The following is an 18,164-nucleotide window of genomic DNA, read 5'->3' on the forward strand; positions in this document are numbered from 1 at the left end:
GCTTACAGTATAGACGCACAGGCACGTACTTGTACAACATTCCCCATTCACGGAAATTTCGAGGATCAGGAGAATATCTGTGTTCCACGTAAGTCATTTCAAAATATATGGACAAATGTTTGAATTTTCAATCCATAGATCATAACCTTCGATCAGACGTCAGTGTTGGCATCCCATAACCTTTGAATTTCCCAAGAGTAGACTAAAACGGTTAGGAATAGATTATGTGTCATCACACCATCAACCACTAGTTTACCTGGTTCAGTTGGCCTCTGTTCACCCAGCAGAAAATGGGTACCCGGTGGGATACGTCATGTGACTCTTAACCTTCTGGCGCCTAACAGGCTGCTTGGGTTATCCGGGGTAATAATAATAATCAGATTGTGCTATGAGCATTCACCATGTGAATGGACTTCAGCACGTTATAAATGCATTTTTTAGATTAAAATTCACAGACTTCTTTTAAATTGCAAGAAAATTGATGACCAATTTGTGACCGCTCACGAGTGCCCAGCAAGCAGCTTAGCATGAATATTCAGGCACCCCAACTTACAAAGAACTGCGTCGTCCTTGTTCCATCTTATCAATACAAGCGAAAATGGAGACAGCACAAGTGCCATTTTAACGTCCATTAGTACAACAAGACCAGGTGATCAATAAACTCTGGCAAACAATCCACCCGCTACACCATGGAGACGGTTCATAGACGACCGAACACAATGCGAACAGTTATAGAGTGACGGCAAACCTTTTTTATCTGAAATAAATATTTCAGAAATAACGAAACTTGCAAAGTGCTTATTTTACAAACTATTTATTTTGTTGGCGATAAACATCGTCACTATAATTTGATAGCCGAAAACAATTTTGAATTGTCAAAAAAACATGTTCTTGCAAACTACTATCCAGGGCATCTTGGGTATCACCTGAAATGGTGGCATCCTATCTTTGTTCTAAATTGCCTCTGTTCACCCAGCAGAAAATGGGTACCCGGAGGGATATCGATATGACATGTGACTATTCACCTTCTGGCGCGCCTCACAGGCAGCTTGGGTTATCCGGGGTAATAATACTTGTTCCATCTTATCAATACAAGCGAAAATGGAGACAGCACAAGTGCCATTTTAACGTCCATTAGTACAACAAGACCAGGTGATCAATAAACTCTGGCAAACAATCCACCCGCTACACCATGGAGACGGTTCATAGACGACCGAACACAATGCGAACAGTTATAGAGTGACGGCAAACCTTTTTTATCTGAAATAAATATTTCAGAAATAACGAAACTTGCAAAGTGCTTATTTTACAAACTATTTATTTTGTTGGCGATAAACATCGTCACTATAATTTGATAGCCGAAAACAATTTTGAATTGTCAAAAAAACATGTTCTTGCAAACTACTATCCAGGGCATCTTGGGTATCACCTGAAATGGTGGCATCCTATCTTTGTTCTAAATTGCCTCTGTTCACCCAGCAGAAAATGGGTACCCGGAGAGATATCGATATGACATGTGACTATTCACCTTCCAACGCCTCACAGGCAGCTTGGGTTATCCGGGGTAATAATGAGCAGGATATGACGTTATAATTACTCATTATCATTATCATTATTATCATCATAAATAATGATCTTTAATCTCAGGCGACGCTTTGAACACCGGCAATTTCTTCTATGGCTACAATCGGGCGTCAGTGCATACATTGTCATACGAGTACAACACCACCACCGTCGACGGAAGGCAACAGAGTGTGGTGACCACCGTCACGAAGGACGACTGCATACCAGTAGTCATCACAAGGAGCTCAACAGACAGCGCAGGTGAGTGAGGGGATGAGTGAGTTTAGTTTTACGCCGCTTTTAGCAATGTTCCAGCAATATCACAGCGGGGGACACCAGAAATGAGGTTGGTATGTGTGACTGAGTGAGTGAGTTAATATTAAGCGTCACATCGCAATATTTCAGCCAAATCGCGACGAGAAACTGTGTATATTAAAATAAATAAATTCAGAGTTTAAAAACCTGTCATCGATGGACAGTAAAAATATATTGATCCTTTTTTTAAAAAAGCTGACAGCGAAGAACAGTATTACAACTAGATTATCACAAATTAATTAAAACTAGTTTGAATTCAGTGTAAAATGATTAATCATATCCAAACAACACAATATACAATCGGGCTATAGATCGCCAGCAATTGAAGGTTGATCGCCATGCTAGGGAAGATAGGGACTTATATTACTTTTGCTACCTGCATGGACCCTAGGTAGATTTACTCGTTCATTTTTCCAGCAGTATGGGTGAGTGAGTGAGTTGAGTTGAGTGAGTGAGTAACAGTACTAATGGGTGAGATAGTGAGTGAGCGAGGATGAAAGCCCGCCTGGAACAGTGTTTCAGCAATAGAGACGATTGTCAGCATAAAACTTTAAAGAAAGTGAAATATTAACGCCAGTTTGGTCATTATTCCCTTTACATTAAGCCGCGCCATCCTCATTTAGAAAGCGTGGCAAACTGTTGGCGGCATCTCTGCTTCTATGTGAGCTCAACGAGAAAACGACAAGAGTATTGTAATGCCACTTTGAACGCTAATTGAACACCACGGCGTCTCAGCTGAATTCGGAGAGTGTGGGTGAGTTTGTGAATACGACATGGACCAATCAATGGCAGACAGACAGACAATTGTTTATTTATGTCTCACTTCTGTACAACATATTAAACACATATATAGAACATAAATAAAAGTACGGAACCACACAATATGAGTTTTGAGAGACAATAGTTTCACAATCTTAAAACTTACAAGCATATATAAAATATAGTAAATGCATAAAACTGGTAACAATTCCTTCACTGTAATATGAAAAAGCAGGTTTTAGCAAAATAAGAACAAACTATCAGCACTTTGACACAACAAAAGTTTTCCAACATTTGTTAAAACATAAAAGTCCGCATCATAGGATTAACAAAATGAAACACGTTTTACTCTAATATCATTATATACATCTCAGTGAAACAGTACATGAAACTCGTCTTCGAGACAATCTGTACAATGAATGAATTGATTAAATAGCTGAACGTTAACGTCTTGGCAAATTAAAAGAAACCTAAGGTTCAGGGTTAAAAAGTTTAATAAGCCTATATTATCTCAGCTTGTTAGAAGCCCTTCGACCTTCTTCCTTATTTAACAAATATTGCCAATTCTAAATATATTCTTCCATAAATTTACTTTTTTACTTCTGTAGAAATAAATATTTAACTTGGGCTGTAGGATGGATTTAAAACATACGACATATTGGAATCAGACCTTCATTACCATACAATACTTTTCTGAGTGAAAGTGAGAATCAGGTCGGAGCTTTCTGAACAACATATTTTTCTGCATCTCGACAACCAGGTTGAAGGACGATGTCCAAATGGCGATAACGAAAAGGCCTCGCCAACTGATTATTTTGGATATCTAATTATTCCTGTCGTTTTGTGAGAGCTTCCGTTCTTGTTCTTTAAATGGAAATTTCCGTATTGAAGTGGTAAAGACGTGAAGCTGAATTCTTTTGGAAGGAAAACTATTGAGGCATTGTCAGATCTTCACAGATCTCCATACTCCATTCTTCCTGATAAGACGTGTACAGTACACTTTTCCACAATTCTAAGAGTATATGAAAAAAAGTATGAGTGGACAACCTAAAATCTGCAGATATATTAAGAAAATGGACACAACAGAATACCTGCCACGGTCCTGGACGCCAGCTTTGTCCCTTCTGTGTGTGCCTTAAACTGAAACACATTTTGTGATGAGGCTGTCCTGCCAACGATGACATCTTGTCTCAAGATGACAGAAATACTCTCACATAACTTAATCCTGTTCTACAGAGATTACACTGGCTTCCCATATCAGACAGAATCCAATACAAACTCAACCTTTTTTGTTTTCAAGTGTCTCAATAACCTCGCTCCAAGTATCTATCTGACCTGATCACCAGATATCAGCCCAACCGAAGTCTCCGATCTGAAAATCTTGGTCTTCTTGTTCCCCTACACGTTAGGTCCGGTACCAAGTTTGGGGATCGATCATTTCAGGTGGCAGGACCCACTCTCTGGAATCAACTTCCACTGGAGTTAAAGACAATTAACAACCTCAAGATTTTCAAATCCAATCTGAAGTCATACCTTTTTAAGAAAACATACAGTGTCTAACTTTTCATTCTCGAGTTGTTCGGAGAGGGCTACTGAGCAGTACTTCTTGACTAGAACTGGTGCTATCTAAATGGGTTTTTTTATGATGATGATGATGATGATGATGATGATGATGATGATGATGACATCAGATACAAACTTTAGAAACAAAACTCGATATAGACTGAGTTTTCAAACCTCAGCTCATCTGAAAAGTTGATATAGTTAATGAACAGAACACAGCAGCTGACGTCTCGTATATTTTGTATATCATAGAAAATAATCTTGGTAAACAAACTTGAATTTCCCTCTCGTATTGCTATCAAGTCAGTGTTTCTGTAAATAGCTGTTGGTCAACGTCACTGTGAAGATTATGATTACTTTGTGTCAATGTTTAAATAATGTTTGAGTAATAATGTATTATTTCATATGAAATTACCTTTTTATCTTGTTTGAAAGTATATGGATTAAGAACTGTATATGTTCAATTATTTCCCCACCCGTGAAGGTCCGGGTTGGAATTGGTCTTCAGCAACCCATGTTTGTCGTAAGAGGCGATTAACGAGATCACGTGGTCAGGCTTGCTGACTTGGTTGACACATGTCATCGTATCCCAGTTCCGGAGGTCCATGCTCATGCTGTTGATCACTGGATTCTCTGGTCCAGACTCGATTATGTACAGACCGCCGCCATATAGCTGGAGTAAAGCTGAGTGCGGCGTTAAACAACAAACAAAAAGGCAAACTCGCTCACCGTGAAATATATACTTACTCTCCAGGAGGAAACTCTCTTTACGTTCTCGGGTACAACAACTTCTATCCAGGCATCCAGGACGCCAGTATTTTGGACATTCCATCATACTGTCGGTTCTGATACCGTAAGTATATCGCCAATAAGAAGCATTTTGGCAGTACCGTGTGTGTGCAGTGCACCAATTTTTAACATGTCACTCAATAATATACAAACATTCACTCTGTTAAAAATGAAATAACAATGGTTCACTTGAAGACACAACAGTGAACACCACATACCCAAATTTCTGTAACTAACACAAATGTTATTACCAGTACTATACCCGTGAAGATCCGGGTCAGAATTGATCCTCAGCAACCCATGCTTGTCGCAAGAGGCGATTAACGAGATCGGGTGGTCAGGCTCGCTGCCTTGGTTAACGGACGTCATCGTATCCCAATTGCGTTGATTACTGCTTGTGTTGTTGATCACAGGCTTGTCTGGTCCAGACTCGATTAATTTGAGCCCGCTGCCATATATGTGAAATATTGCTGAGTGCAGCGTTAAACAAACAAACAAACAACAACCAAATACTAACTTTGCACTCAGTCGCACTATCAGAATCAAATACCTTCTTTTCATGCAGTGTTACAGTCAACATAACAACCACCCTATTCCTCAGTGACTCATTCAACATAAGACACACACTTTCCACTCAAAGACAAACATTTATGAATAAATTTAATGCATTATAATGTTATTTAAGACGAGTAGTTAGGTCCGGGACAATAATACATGGTATTACATCATGCTCATGAATGTGATACAATTTAACATAAAAAAACGCATTTGGCCGAAACTAGACCTTATCTGCAACTACACGAACTGAAAAGTAGTAGAATATGCCGTTCCCATATCACTGTGAACATGTTCCCTGCACAACTTCATGATGTAACAATAAAACCTATCACTCTGTCAGAACATCAAATACTACCTATTTGACACAGTCAACATGAAATACTAACATTTCACTCAGCGCCACAATCAACATTAAATCATATCTTTTCACCCAACAGCAAAACAGTGTCAAAACATCAAATAGTGACATTTCACTCAATGTCCAGCTTTTTCTTCAGAGGCACAGTATGAAATATTATCCATTTATTCAATGACATATTCAACTGCTAACATTATAATTACACTTAATGCCACAGTGAACTTCATGTGTTTTCATCGAATAGTACAACAGTAAAAAATTCAACAAATTTCACATCGTAGAACATTCAACTTTAAACTCTTTTCCACCCCATGACACGGCAGTGATATTGCCGAGTAATTGTGTTCTTTTACTTTATTCAGTCAGTTTTAACCTATGATTCTACGACATTCAACTTCCAATAACATCTTTGGACAAAGCACAGTCCGTCTGTAGCTACATGAACCTGTGTATGTTTCTGTTTCAGACCATTCCTGAAAAGAAACACCAGGATCCGTCGTACCCCAATCTCTGTGAATATGTTTCCTCTGAACAACTTCGTGATATAGCAATAAAAAAAAAATGAGAAGCGGTTCCTTATTTTGTATTTATGCTTATCGACAATGCTAAACGTCCCATATTCCGGACCAGACAATCCAGCGATCAACAGCATGAACATCGAACTCCGCAGTTGGGATACCATGAGATGTGTCAGCCACGTCAGCGAACCTGACCACCCAATCCCGTTAGTCGCCTCTTACGACAAGCATAAGTTACTGAAGACCAATTCTAGCCCGGATCTTCAAGGGTGCTATATAGAATTATAAATTTAACAGCTGCCTCTACTGCTTGAAAGTCGCAAACAGGGAGAACTCCAAGGAGGTCGTATTATCACATTACTAATTAGGGCTGCTCAAGGAAGTATTTAACTAAGGCAATAACCTGCACACTTTATTGTATGTTAAGTAAATCTTCAAGAGTGAGTGAGTAAGTTTAGCTTTACGCAATATAACGGCGGGGGACACCAGAAATGGGCTTCACACATTGTACCCATGTGGGGAATCGAACCCGGGTTTTCGACGTGACGAGCGAACACTTTAACCACTCTGCTACCCCACCGACCCTAAATCTTCAAGAACAATCAGTATGTGGGGAAATTACTTGAGCGGTTACATCAATGTCATTGTGCATTTTACACCATAGACACACTCTACATGTAAATATAGTCTGTACATGGAATTTGAAAAGAAATGTGTTATATTTGTTGCTGTTATTTAACCTCTTTGACATATATGTTCTGTACAAATATGTAAACACAAATGAAACCAACAGCGGTGGTACAGGAACAAATGTCCAATGTTACAGAATACATCAAGATGGCAGTTTCCATGTAAAGATTGAATAGTTTTTTAATACCTTCAAGAGAGTGCTCTAAATCTTGATTAACTGTTTTCATCATATATTTGGCAAAATAACAGTTCACAAAATTTGTGGAAATAGCAGAACTGACCCGAGTCAACAGAAAACAGTTTGCCAACGGTGTGAAAATAGTAGAACTTGACCCTAGTCAATCTGGGAAAATTGATGCATTTTACATCAATAAATACTTCCGGTAGTAAGCTGGTTCCCGGCTCCCTTTGTGCGCGCCACCTTGCGATATACAAGACGGGGACCAGCTTACTTCCGGTACCAGAACGCCAGTTACAAGCGTATATTCAAGAACCATTACGATGGCGGTCTGTAAATAATCGAGTCTGGATCAGATAATTCAGTGACTGACATCATAAGCTTCGATCTACGCAACTGGGATGCGATGACATGTGTCAACCAAGTCCGCGAGTCTGACCACCCGATGCCGTTAGTCGGCTCTTACAACAAGCATGGGTTGCTTAAGGCCCATTCTAACCCGAATCTTTACGGATAAAATGAGCTTGTTTTTTTAAGTCACTCAAAAATAAACAACAACAGAAATACAAGAGATGCTTGAAATAATTCAGCTTTTACACCCTTCCTTACATTGACACTAGATAAAGTTAATATTAAAAGAGGGAATCCTGGAAAAAACAACAGAAAACGTGAAACTGAAAGATGTAGTAAAATCTACCAATCATATGAATACACACATCTGCAAAAGCGTAAGAAGGAGCTGTAGAAAGTTAGAGTGAGTGAGTGAGTGAGTTGAGTTTTACGCCGCACTCAGCAATATTCTAGCTATATGGCGGCGGTCTGTAAATAATCGAGTCTGGAATAATCAATCCAGTGATCAACAACATGAGTCTCGATCAACGCAATTCGGAACCAATGACAAATGTCAACCAAGACAGCGAGCCTGACCACCCGATCCCGTTAGTCGCCTCTTACGACAAGCATGGGTGTAGAATTTGGGATATTTAGATATTTGGGATAACTTGAAATCCTTTTCTCGTGTAACCACTAAATGTAATCTCAATAAGCTAATACAAAACACCAAACTATGTAACATGTTCACACCTAAACTAACAATCCCTAAAACAGACGCACCACTCCCCTATAAAATAAATAAACCCCAACATTGTCGAAACCACTACACTGGCATACAGACAGGAACATTGGCAATCGACACTGGCAGGTCCTCTGGCCTGCGCTCAAAGTGAAGAAGAGAAGAAGAAACATATCTTCTTTGCGTTCCACAGGCTGTTCATGTCATAAAACCAATAAAATCTATATAAAACAAACATCCAGCCCTACAACATACATATCCTCCTTCTCTCTCTGTGCACACACACGCACTCACTCACACACACACACACACACACACACAGACACACTCACGCACGCACGCACGCACGCACACTAATGCATACACCCACGAATTCCTTCCCGCATGGATCTTCACCCCATACGGATTCACTCACTCAAGGACACGCTCGCGTGATCACCCCATGCAGATTCATTGACCGTATAATGCAGAAACTCAAATTTTAATAAGGTAATACTTAACATTGATAATATAGTTAATATATAAAATATTAGTACACACGTTACAATCTTGTGTAACGACGATGATGTAACATTTTACATACAATTGCGAGTGAAGAATTACAAAGCTTATCATTTTGCATTGAATAAATTAAAAGTGCACAGGCTTTGGCATCAACATATCACAATCTACTGGGCAATCCTACTAATGGAGTTTGAGGTTCCCAGACAAACAATCCGTTGTCTTAACGGCCAAACCTATGGTCACTGCAACTGTTTTGCGGGCTCCGAGCAATTAAAACAAAAAAAACAACAACAAGAACAAAAAACAACAACAGAAAAACAAAACAAAAAAAACCAAAAAAAACCCACCAAAGCAAAACAAAACAAAGAAACAAAAAACAAACACGCGCCCTAAACTAGTAAACCAAATAAAGAAAAGCACACAACATTTAAATAAAACCTTGGATCCATGCCCACGTCGGAGCTACCAACAATAAGCCTATATCTACTACTATATAACAGCTAGGTCAAAGGCCCCTCTTTACAGACATGTTTCCAACAGTGTGCAAGTAATTACCACAATACAAGTCCCGAACTAAAACAGGTATTCAAAACGCCATTTTAATACTAACAATTTACCATCGATCAAAGAAGAAAGAGTGGGCAATACCAAACCAACAAACATCCCCTACAAAACTGAGCTCCCACCAACAATGAAATGATAAAACACCAAACAGGTTAATGTACATGTACACACTGCAAACAAACAGAAACAGTAGAACATGCCCTATTACACTGCACGCACTACAAACAACACATGATATTTAAAAGCTCACTCGACTTCAGCACACACCAAGCAAAAAGAAAGCACCAATGAGCTCATTACACAACACACATTTGACGCCTCAGTCATCTAAGGGCAACATTTATTATTTGTGTATTTCTCGTCGCCCGACTGAACGTAATTTGGCCGCCGACCCGACAAAAAAAACACCTTTTTATTGCCATCGACTTGAACGCAAAACGTTTAGCCTACCGACTGATTCAATTGCTTCCTCTCTGTGTCGGTGCTGAGATGGTGGTTGCAGGTATAGGACAAGTGAACATTCACAAGAATGTTTAGCGCTAGGTATTAACATTCTTCTTTCTTTACATCCCCTTTATTAATACACTATCATACACAAATGAGTTGTCAACGCGTATATGTGTCGTCAGCCAGGGGAACTAGCTCTGAATTAAGACGTAGTGTTCGTTGACAAAGACGAAGGACAGGTTGAGTTCAAACCTCTTTAGTTACATGACAAACAAATACACAAGACAGTAATGAGCTGGGTTGTTGGCTCAGACATAAATGAAGTGAGCAAAGTTCCTGCTCAACGCCGGGGCGTTTCTTAGGAGGGCAGTATCCTGCTCGCGGTCGTCCCCACACAGACAATTGGAATACCGGACTGCAAGACAATGTAGATATGAACATATAGTTATCATCAACAATGGACAGACGAAGACTTAACAATGGACAGGTAAATAATCAATAGCACTTCCTTGCACCAGTTGATGTGATGGCAGACACGGCCAAGGTGGATGACCAATTAAGGCTAAACAGGTCATATACAGTAATAAATGATAGAGACAGAGCGGTATGCGTTGGCTGCAGATTAGCAACATATAAATAATTACAATTCAGTCCAAAGTGGCTTGGCTACATAGTGTTTAGTCTTTAGAAATATTTGGACGATAACAGTCCTGAATTAGTCGCAATGACAGAGTAAAGACACTTTTAATAATCGAGGTGACAAACTTTAAGTGAGGAACAGCTGATTCCATCTATTTTTATGTTCTCTGCTAATTGTGTTCTCTGCTGCGTTGACTTGCAGTGCATCTGTGTTAAGGATTCAAATTCAAATTTGACAACGAATGATATGATTGTATATATTTTTTTGTATTTCCCGAATACCATGTAAAATAGAAAAATAGTTTTTAAGGCCATTTTTTTCTCCTTTTCCAGAGGGAGATTTCCCATAGCCACCCATAAACAGGCAACATAAAGCAGAATCAAAGTTACAGATGTTTTTGTCTTCTTTTCATTTATTTTTTTAAAACCAATTGACCGACTGACCGATCTTTACATCACGGTGGCTACCTGAAATATATATCGTGTCCCAATTGCATAGATCAATGCTCATGATGTTAACCACTGGTTTGTCTGGTCCAGACTCGATTACTTACAGACTGCCGCCATATAGTTGAAATATTGCTGAGTGCAGCGTTAAACAACAAACCAACCAACCAGCCTGAAATATATAAATAAAAATGCTGAACTAAATGCGATTTACCTTCCATTCCGAAAAATAATTACACCCAAATTACAAACAATCTGAAAACCCAAACTCAAACAATCACTGAACCAATTTATACTACCTCCAACATCCTTTCTTCATCCATATCCCACCCCAACACCTGGTTCTAAGTTGAATCGTCCAACGTTCAAATTCCTCTTCTCACACCACCCCAATGAATTAATAGCTTGTGAAAGAGAAAAGTACTATGTCGGAAGGAGTACGTAAAATCTCCAAACGAAGCGAAAGCCAATCTTTATCTGTCTTTCTTCTCTTGTAAAGCAGCTGAACTGAATGGGATGATGATTTTGGAGATTTTACGTGCGCTTTAGGACATAATGCGTATTTCGCGCACTTAAAGCCAAGAGTACTCTATTTAAAAACTTAAATCCCTTTTTTCTTTCTTCCGTCTATGGGTAACGAATTATAATAGGATTGCCTACTTCAGGTAAATTACCTCTCAATTGTCGTGAGTCAGGTTACTCTTTTGGTCAAGTACGTGTATGCTCAACAGCTTCTTGTGTGGAGTGAGTGAGTGAGTATGGTTTTACGCCGCTTTTTAGCAATATTCCAGCAACATCACGGCGGGGGACACCAGAAATGGGCTTCACACATTGTACCCATGTGGGGAATCGAACCCGGGTCTTCGGCGTGACGAGCGAACGCTTTAACCACTAGGCTACCCCACCGTCCCTGCTTCTTTGATGGACATTTTAGGTGATGAAGTATGATGGTAATTATATGGATATACAACTTCTTCATTCTGTGAAAGACGACGTTTCGACATAGATTCTAATGTCACTTTCAAGAATGAAGACGCTGTATATCCATATAATTATCATAATTCATTATGCTCTAGAAGTTTAGAATTTCCTTGGTCAGTCCAATCCACTGAAGAATCGACGCATGAAGATCCGGGTTAGAAACGGTCTTAAGTTAGAGTCATAAGAGGCCGTGAATGTCCGGGTTAGAATTGGTCTTCAGCAACCCCATATTTGTCATAAGTAACGGGATCGGGTTGTCAGGCTCGCTGACTTTGTTGACGCATGTCATCGTATCCCAAATGCGTAAGTCGATGCTCATGATGTTGATCACTGCATTGTCTGGTCCAGATTCGATTATGTACAGACCGCCGCCATATAGCTGGAATATTGCTGAGTGCGGCGTAAAACTAAACTCACTCACTCATTCATTGATCTATCCCAATCTGCATTTACCGTTGTATTACCCTTTAGGATTTCATTCATTGTTTGCCGATATAAAGGAACAACCAAACAACGACGACATGTGTCAACCAAGTCAGCGAATCTGACCACCCGATCCCGTTAGTCTTCTCTTACGACAAGTATGGCGTTGCTGAAGACCAATTCTAACCCGTGACGGGAGTGTTGGAGGATGGGAAAGCAAGGACGTGACTGTGTGAATGACGATGTTCTGGGTAGGTTGGTGAGTATTGTTGCAATCAGTATGTGAGTGCAGCGTTTTACGTTGTATTCAAAGTGTTCGATCAATGTCGCAATGGCCGTATGCAAGTTCTCTTCCCAATTACTCCGTCATATCTTCCTACATAACCTCTGTTCTAATACGACCCTTTCTTGGTGTCAGCGTTCTCTTCAAGCCGATTTAGTTGTGCATTCAGCGCGTTGCATTCGCAAACCTCGTAATTTCCGTTGCTTCGGGAAAACTACAACCTCTTCCCGAACGTTTCTTCTAGACAGAACTCAGTCATGTAATGGCGTATCAATGGCGTCTCCATCGCCCTCGTTGACAACGGACAAGCTAGCCATTAAACGTCTTGTGTGTAACATCAACACAATTCCCCGGCAGATGGGGGATATTTGTGGCCCCGCATTTGCTTGTGTTAGTCAAATTGAATCTAAGTCGATGTAACACGTGTTCTGATTGGATAGAAAGAAGGGAGATAATTCGTGTTGCGATCTTTTGCCGCTAGGGGATTTTACGAGGACCGGGAAATATGGCCGTATTAGAACAGAGGTTATGTAGGAAGATATGACAGGAGTAACCTCTGTAGGAAGAGAATGGTATGCAAGTAGCTGAATATGTGAGTGTTTGAGAGTGTGGGTGTGTGACTGTTAGTATGTGCACGTGAACTCTTTAACTGACTGTGTGACCATGTGAATGTGTTTTGCAAATTTGGGTGTGTGAGTATGGCTCTATGTCCAGTATGGGCAGCATTTTTATTTTCTGCGTTTTCCATCGCGCGACCGAAACTTTGTTTTTTCATTCCAACACCGCGGAAAATGTCCCTTGACAACAGGCCGGCCATGATGTCTGCTACTGCCACAGCAGACGAAAACGAAAACAATTGTTTATCTTTTTTTCAGTCGCTGTCACAAATTTGAAGTTCAGAGAACGCGAGAAATTGTAATAAGAATTACAATAAATGAGAATCAAGAACACTACTCAGATACTGTTGTCTTTGTCCAGAATTTCGTAGCTGCGTGAGACATGATGACCTATTCCAACAAGATCACAACTGAGGTTTTAACATTTCACCAATATGAAGGGGTATGAATTAGCAGCCTGCTGGTTGGGACAGTTGTGTTCATGTTTAAGTTGTCCAAAGAGGATAGTTTTATATCATGTTCGATTTTACGATATGTTATTACTATATGGCCAAGGAGCCATTCTTGTTTAATCTGGATTGACGAGTGATCGTTGTTACCACTGGGCTATACATCATATGTGTTTGACCATTGTAACCATGTGGGGAATCAAACTCAGACATGTCAGCATGAGGATCGGACACATTGACAAGTCAACTCAACCACCACAACCCATTTTAATCATAAAACCAAGAAATATACTCCTCATCAAAAGAGTAGGCTCACTATGTAAATATAGCCATTTACTTCAGTCAACTGTTCTAAACTAAATTTTGTAAAATATACCATATTGTTTAAAGGTTCTGTTTGCACATGAACAGATGTATTGTAAAACAAATTCGTAACGTTGAAAAGATTATTGTCATGAGTTCAGTAAATGATGAAAATCAGTGACAATTGGTGAATTCGTAACAAAATTGTACACCAAATCGCAGTGTTCACATGCACGATATTTACACATGCTTTTTAGAAAATTGATGCATGATCCTCGTGCAATTCATCTGCATAAGGTTTTGAAGTTGGTTCCCCCAAATTAGTGGAGAAATACATCTTCGATGTAACCGTATATATATATATATAACATATAGTGACTGCTGTGAGTGAGTCTAAACTTTTGATGGGTAGTATAGTATTGAAGAAAGAAAAACGATCGGCATCGATCCTTATCAATGAGTTCAACCAATTAAACATAATAAACATGATCATGGACATATTTATCGATTTATCGCAGAAATACCGGACCTAACCTATTTGTGAAAGTGCAAAGGTTTCAAACTGGGAATTTCAGTTTCTTGGATGGGTTACATGCAATAGTGTACTCTTTTGAGGAAGCCCAAGGACATATAAACTCAAACATGCTCTTGTCTCTTCGTATTAACATATATCAAGGTGGAAAAAGGAAACCAAACAAGCAGGTACATATTTTATACACATATGAAGGATGCCTTTCAACAAGTTCATATATTAACCCTGATTCAACTTCAGTAAAATGCACAAATTTATTCATAAATGTATTGCTTCTACAATGGCCATGAAGGATGCCTTTCAATAAGTTTCATATATTAACCCTGATTCAACGTAAGTAAAATGTACAAATTTATTCATAAATGCATTGCTTGTAAAACGGCCTTTGTTGAAATTGTATGTATTAATATACCTATTTACCCAACACGTCACACATCTGATATATGTGTTGGGAATGTGTCATCGTATCTGATGCCTGATATTTTTGTGACTGGAGCGATATTGGCTCACACTTCTCGTGCAATGTGTCATGTATGTCTGATATTAGTAAGCCTAATAAATTGGTTATTGTGGATTGTGAATGGTATTCACCGTCCGCACACTTCATATGTGTCCATTGAAATTATGGCTGATTTGATGTCAGATATTCACCGTCAGACACGTCATACGTGATGTGCCGATGTGATCCTTGTGTGAAATTATGGCTGATTTGGTTTCCGATATTCACCGTCAGACACTTCATATGTGGTGTGCCCATGTGTCCCTTGTGTGAAATTATGGCTGATTTGGTTTCCGATATTCACCGTCACACAGTTCATATATGGTGTGCCGATGTGTCCCTTGTGTGAAATTACGGCTGATTTGGTTTCTGATATTCACCGTCACACAGTTCATATATGGTGTGCCGATGTGTCCCTTGTGTGAAATTATGGCCGATTTGGTTTCCGATATTCACCGTCACACAGTTCATATGTGATGTGCCGATGTGTCCCTTGTGTGAAATTATGGCCGATTTGGTTTCCGATATTCACCGTCACACAGTTCATATATGGTGTGCCGATGCGTCCCTTGTGTGAAATTATGGCTGATTTGGTTTCCGATATTCACCGTCACACAGTTCATATATGGTGTGCCGATGTGTCCCTTGTGTGAAATTATGGCTGATTTGGTTTCCGATATTCACCGTCACACAGTTCATATGTGATGTGCCGATGTGTCCCTTGTGTGAAATTATGGCTGATTTGGTTTCCGATATTCACCGTCACACAGTTCATATATGGTGTGCCGATGTGTCCCTTGTGTGAAATTATGGCTGATTTGGTTTCCGATATTCACCGTCACACAGTTCATATATGGTGTGCCGATGTGTCCCTTGTGTGAAATTATGGCTGATTTGGTTTCCGATATTCACCGTCACACAGTTCATATATGGTGTGCCGATGTGTCCCTTGTGTGAAATTATGGCAGATTTGGTTTCCGATATTCACCGTCACACAGTTCATATATGGTGTGCCGAAGTGTCCCTTGTGTGAAATTATGGCAGATTTGGTTTCCGATATTCACCGTCACACAGTTCATATATGGTGTGCCGATGTGTCCCTTATTGTGAAATTATGGCTGATTTGGTTTCCGATATTCACCGTCACACAGTTCATATATGGTGTGCCGAAGTGTCCCTTTGTGTGAAATTATGGCAGATTTGGTTTCCGATATTCACCGTCACACAGTTCATATATGGTGTGCCGATGTGTCCCTTATGTGAAATTATGGCTGATTTGGTTTCCGATATTCACCGTCACACAGTTCATATATGGTGTGCCGATGTGTCCCTTTGTGTGAAATTATGGCTGATTTGGTTTCCGATATTCACCGTCACACAGTTCATATATGGTGTGCCGATGTGTCCCTTGTGTGAAATTATGGCAGATTTGGTTTCCGATATTCACCGTCACACAGTTCATATATGGTGTGCCGAAGTGTCCCTTATGTGAAATTATGGCAGATTTGGTTTCCGATATTCACCGTCACACAGTTCATATATGGTGTGCCGATGTGTCCCTTTTATGTGAAATTATGGCTGATTTGGTTTCCGATATTCACCGTCACACAGTTCATATATGGTGTGCCGATGTGTCCCTTTGTGTGAAATTATGGCAGATTTGGTTTCCGATATTCACCGTCACACAGTTCATATGTGATGTGCCGATGTGTCCCTTGTGTGAAATTATGGCTGATTTGGTTTCCGATATTCACCGTCACACAGTTCATATATGGTGTGCCGATGTGTCCCTTGTGTGAAATTATGGCTGATTTGGTTTCTGATATTCACCGTCACACAGTTCATATATGGTGTGCCGATGTGTCCCTTATTATTGAAATTATGGCTGATTTGGTTTCCGATATTCACCGTCACACAGTTCATATGTGATGTGCTGATGTGTCCCTTGTGTGAAATTATGGCTGATTTGGTTTCCGATATTCACCGTCACACAGTTCATATATGGTGTGCCGATGTGTCCCTTATTGTGAAATTATGGCTGATTTGGTTTCCGATATTCACCGTCACACAGTTCATATGTGATGTGCGGATGTGTCCCTTGTGTGAAATTATGGCTGATTTGGTTTCCGATATTCACCGTCACACAGTTCATATATGGTGTGCCGATGTGTCCCTTGTGTGAAATTATGGCTGATTTGGTTTCCGATATTCACCGTCACACAGTTCATATATGGTGTGCCGATGTGTCCCTTGTGTGAAATTATGGCTGATTTGGTTTCCGATATTCACCGTCACACAGTTCATATGTGATGTGCCGATGTGTCCCTTGTGTGAAATTATGGCTGATTTGGTTTCCGATATTCACCGTCACACAGTTCATATATGGTGTGCCGATGTGTCCCTTGTGTGAAATTATGGCTGATTTGGTTTCCGATATTCACCGTCACACAGTTCATATATGGTGTGCCGATGTGTCCCTTGTGTGAAATTATGGCTGATTTGGTTTCCGATATTCACCGTCACACAGTTCATATATGGTGTGCCGATGTGTCCCTTGTGTGAAATTATGGCCGATTTGGTTTCCGATATTCACCGTCACACAGTTCATATATGGTGTGCCGAAGTGTCCCTTGTGTGAAATTATGGCTGATTTGGTTTCCGATATTCACCGTCACACAGTTCATATATGGTGTGCCGATGTGTCCCTTGTGTGAAATTATGGCTGATTTGGTTTCCGATATTCACCGTCACACAGTTCATATATGGTGTGCCGATGTGTCCCTTGTGTGAAATTATGGCAGATTTGGTTTCCGATATTCACCGTCACACAGTTCATATGTGATGTGCCGATGTGTCCCTTGTGTGAAATTATGGCCGATTTGGTTTCCGATATTCACCGTCACACAGTTCATATGTGATGTTTCGATGTGTCCCTTGTGTGAAATTATAATCGGCACTCTTTACTAAAACAAGGGGAGGGAAGTCAGTTTTACTACAGATCTTACATGTGCAGTTGGTAACCAACACTGTATACGATGGCACAAAATTATATACATTTAGAATTTTGGCAAGCCTATAACCATACACCTGTTCGCTGTTCAAACGACACAGAT

The 18,164-nt window shown here is 39.9% G+C and overlaps 1 long non-coding RNA gene across 1 annotated transcript; it reads left to right on the top strand.

Moving 5' to 3' along the window:
• LOC124287038 lies at nt 1–6,447 on the top strand. The gene is made up of 4 exons (XR_006901184.1): nt 1–88; nt 1,648–1,824; nt 4,955–5,053; nt 6,372–6,447. It is a non-coding gene; the product is annotated as an uncharacterized LOC124287038 (long non-coding RNA).
• The last annotated feature ends 11,717 nt before the right edge of the window (nt 6,448–18,164 follow it).

This window comes from Haliotis rubra, unplaced genomic scaffold (genome assembly GCF_003918875.1).
Source record: "Haliotis rubra isolate DU_JTF1 unplaced genomic scaffold, ASM391887v1 Scf4, whole genome shotgun sequence".
Lineage (NCBI taxonomy): Eukaryota > Metazoa > Mollusca > Gastropoda > Lepetellida > Haliotidae > Haliotis > Haliotis rubra.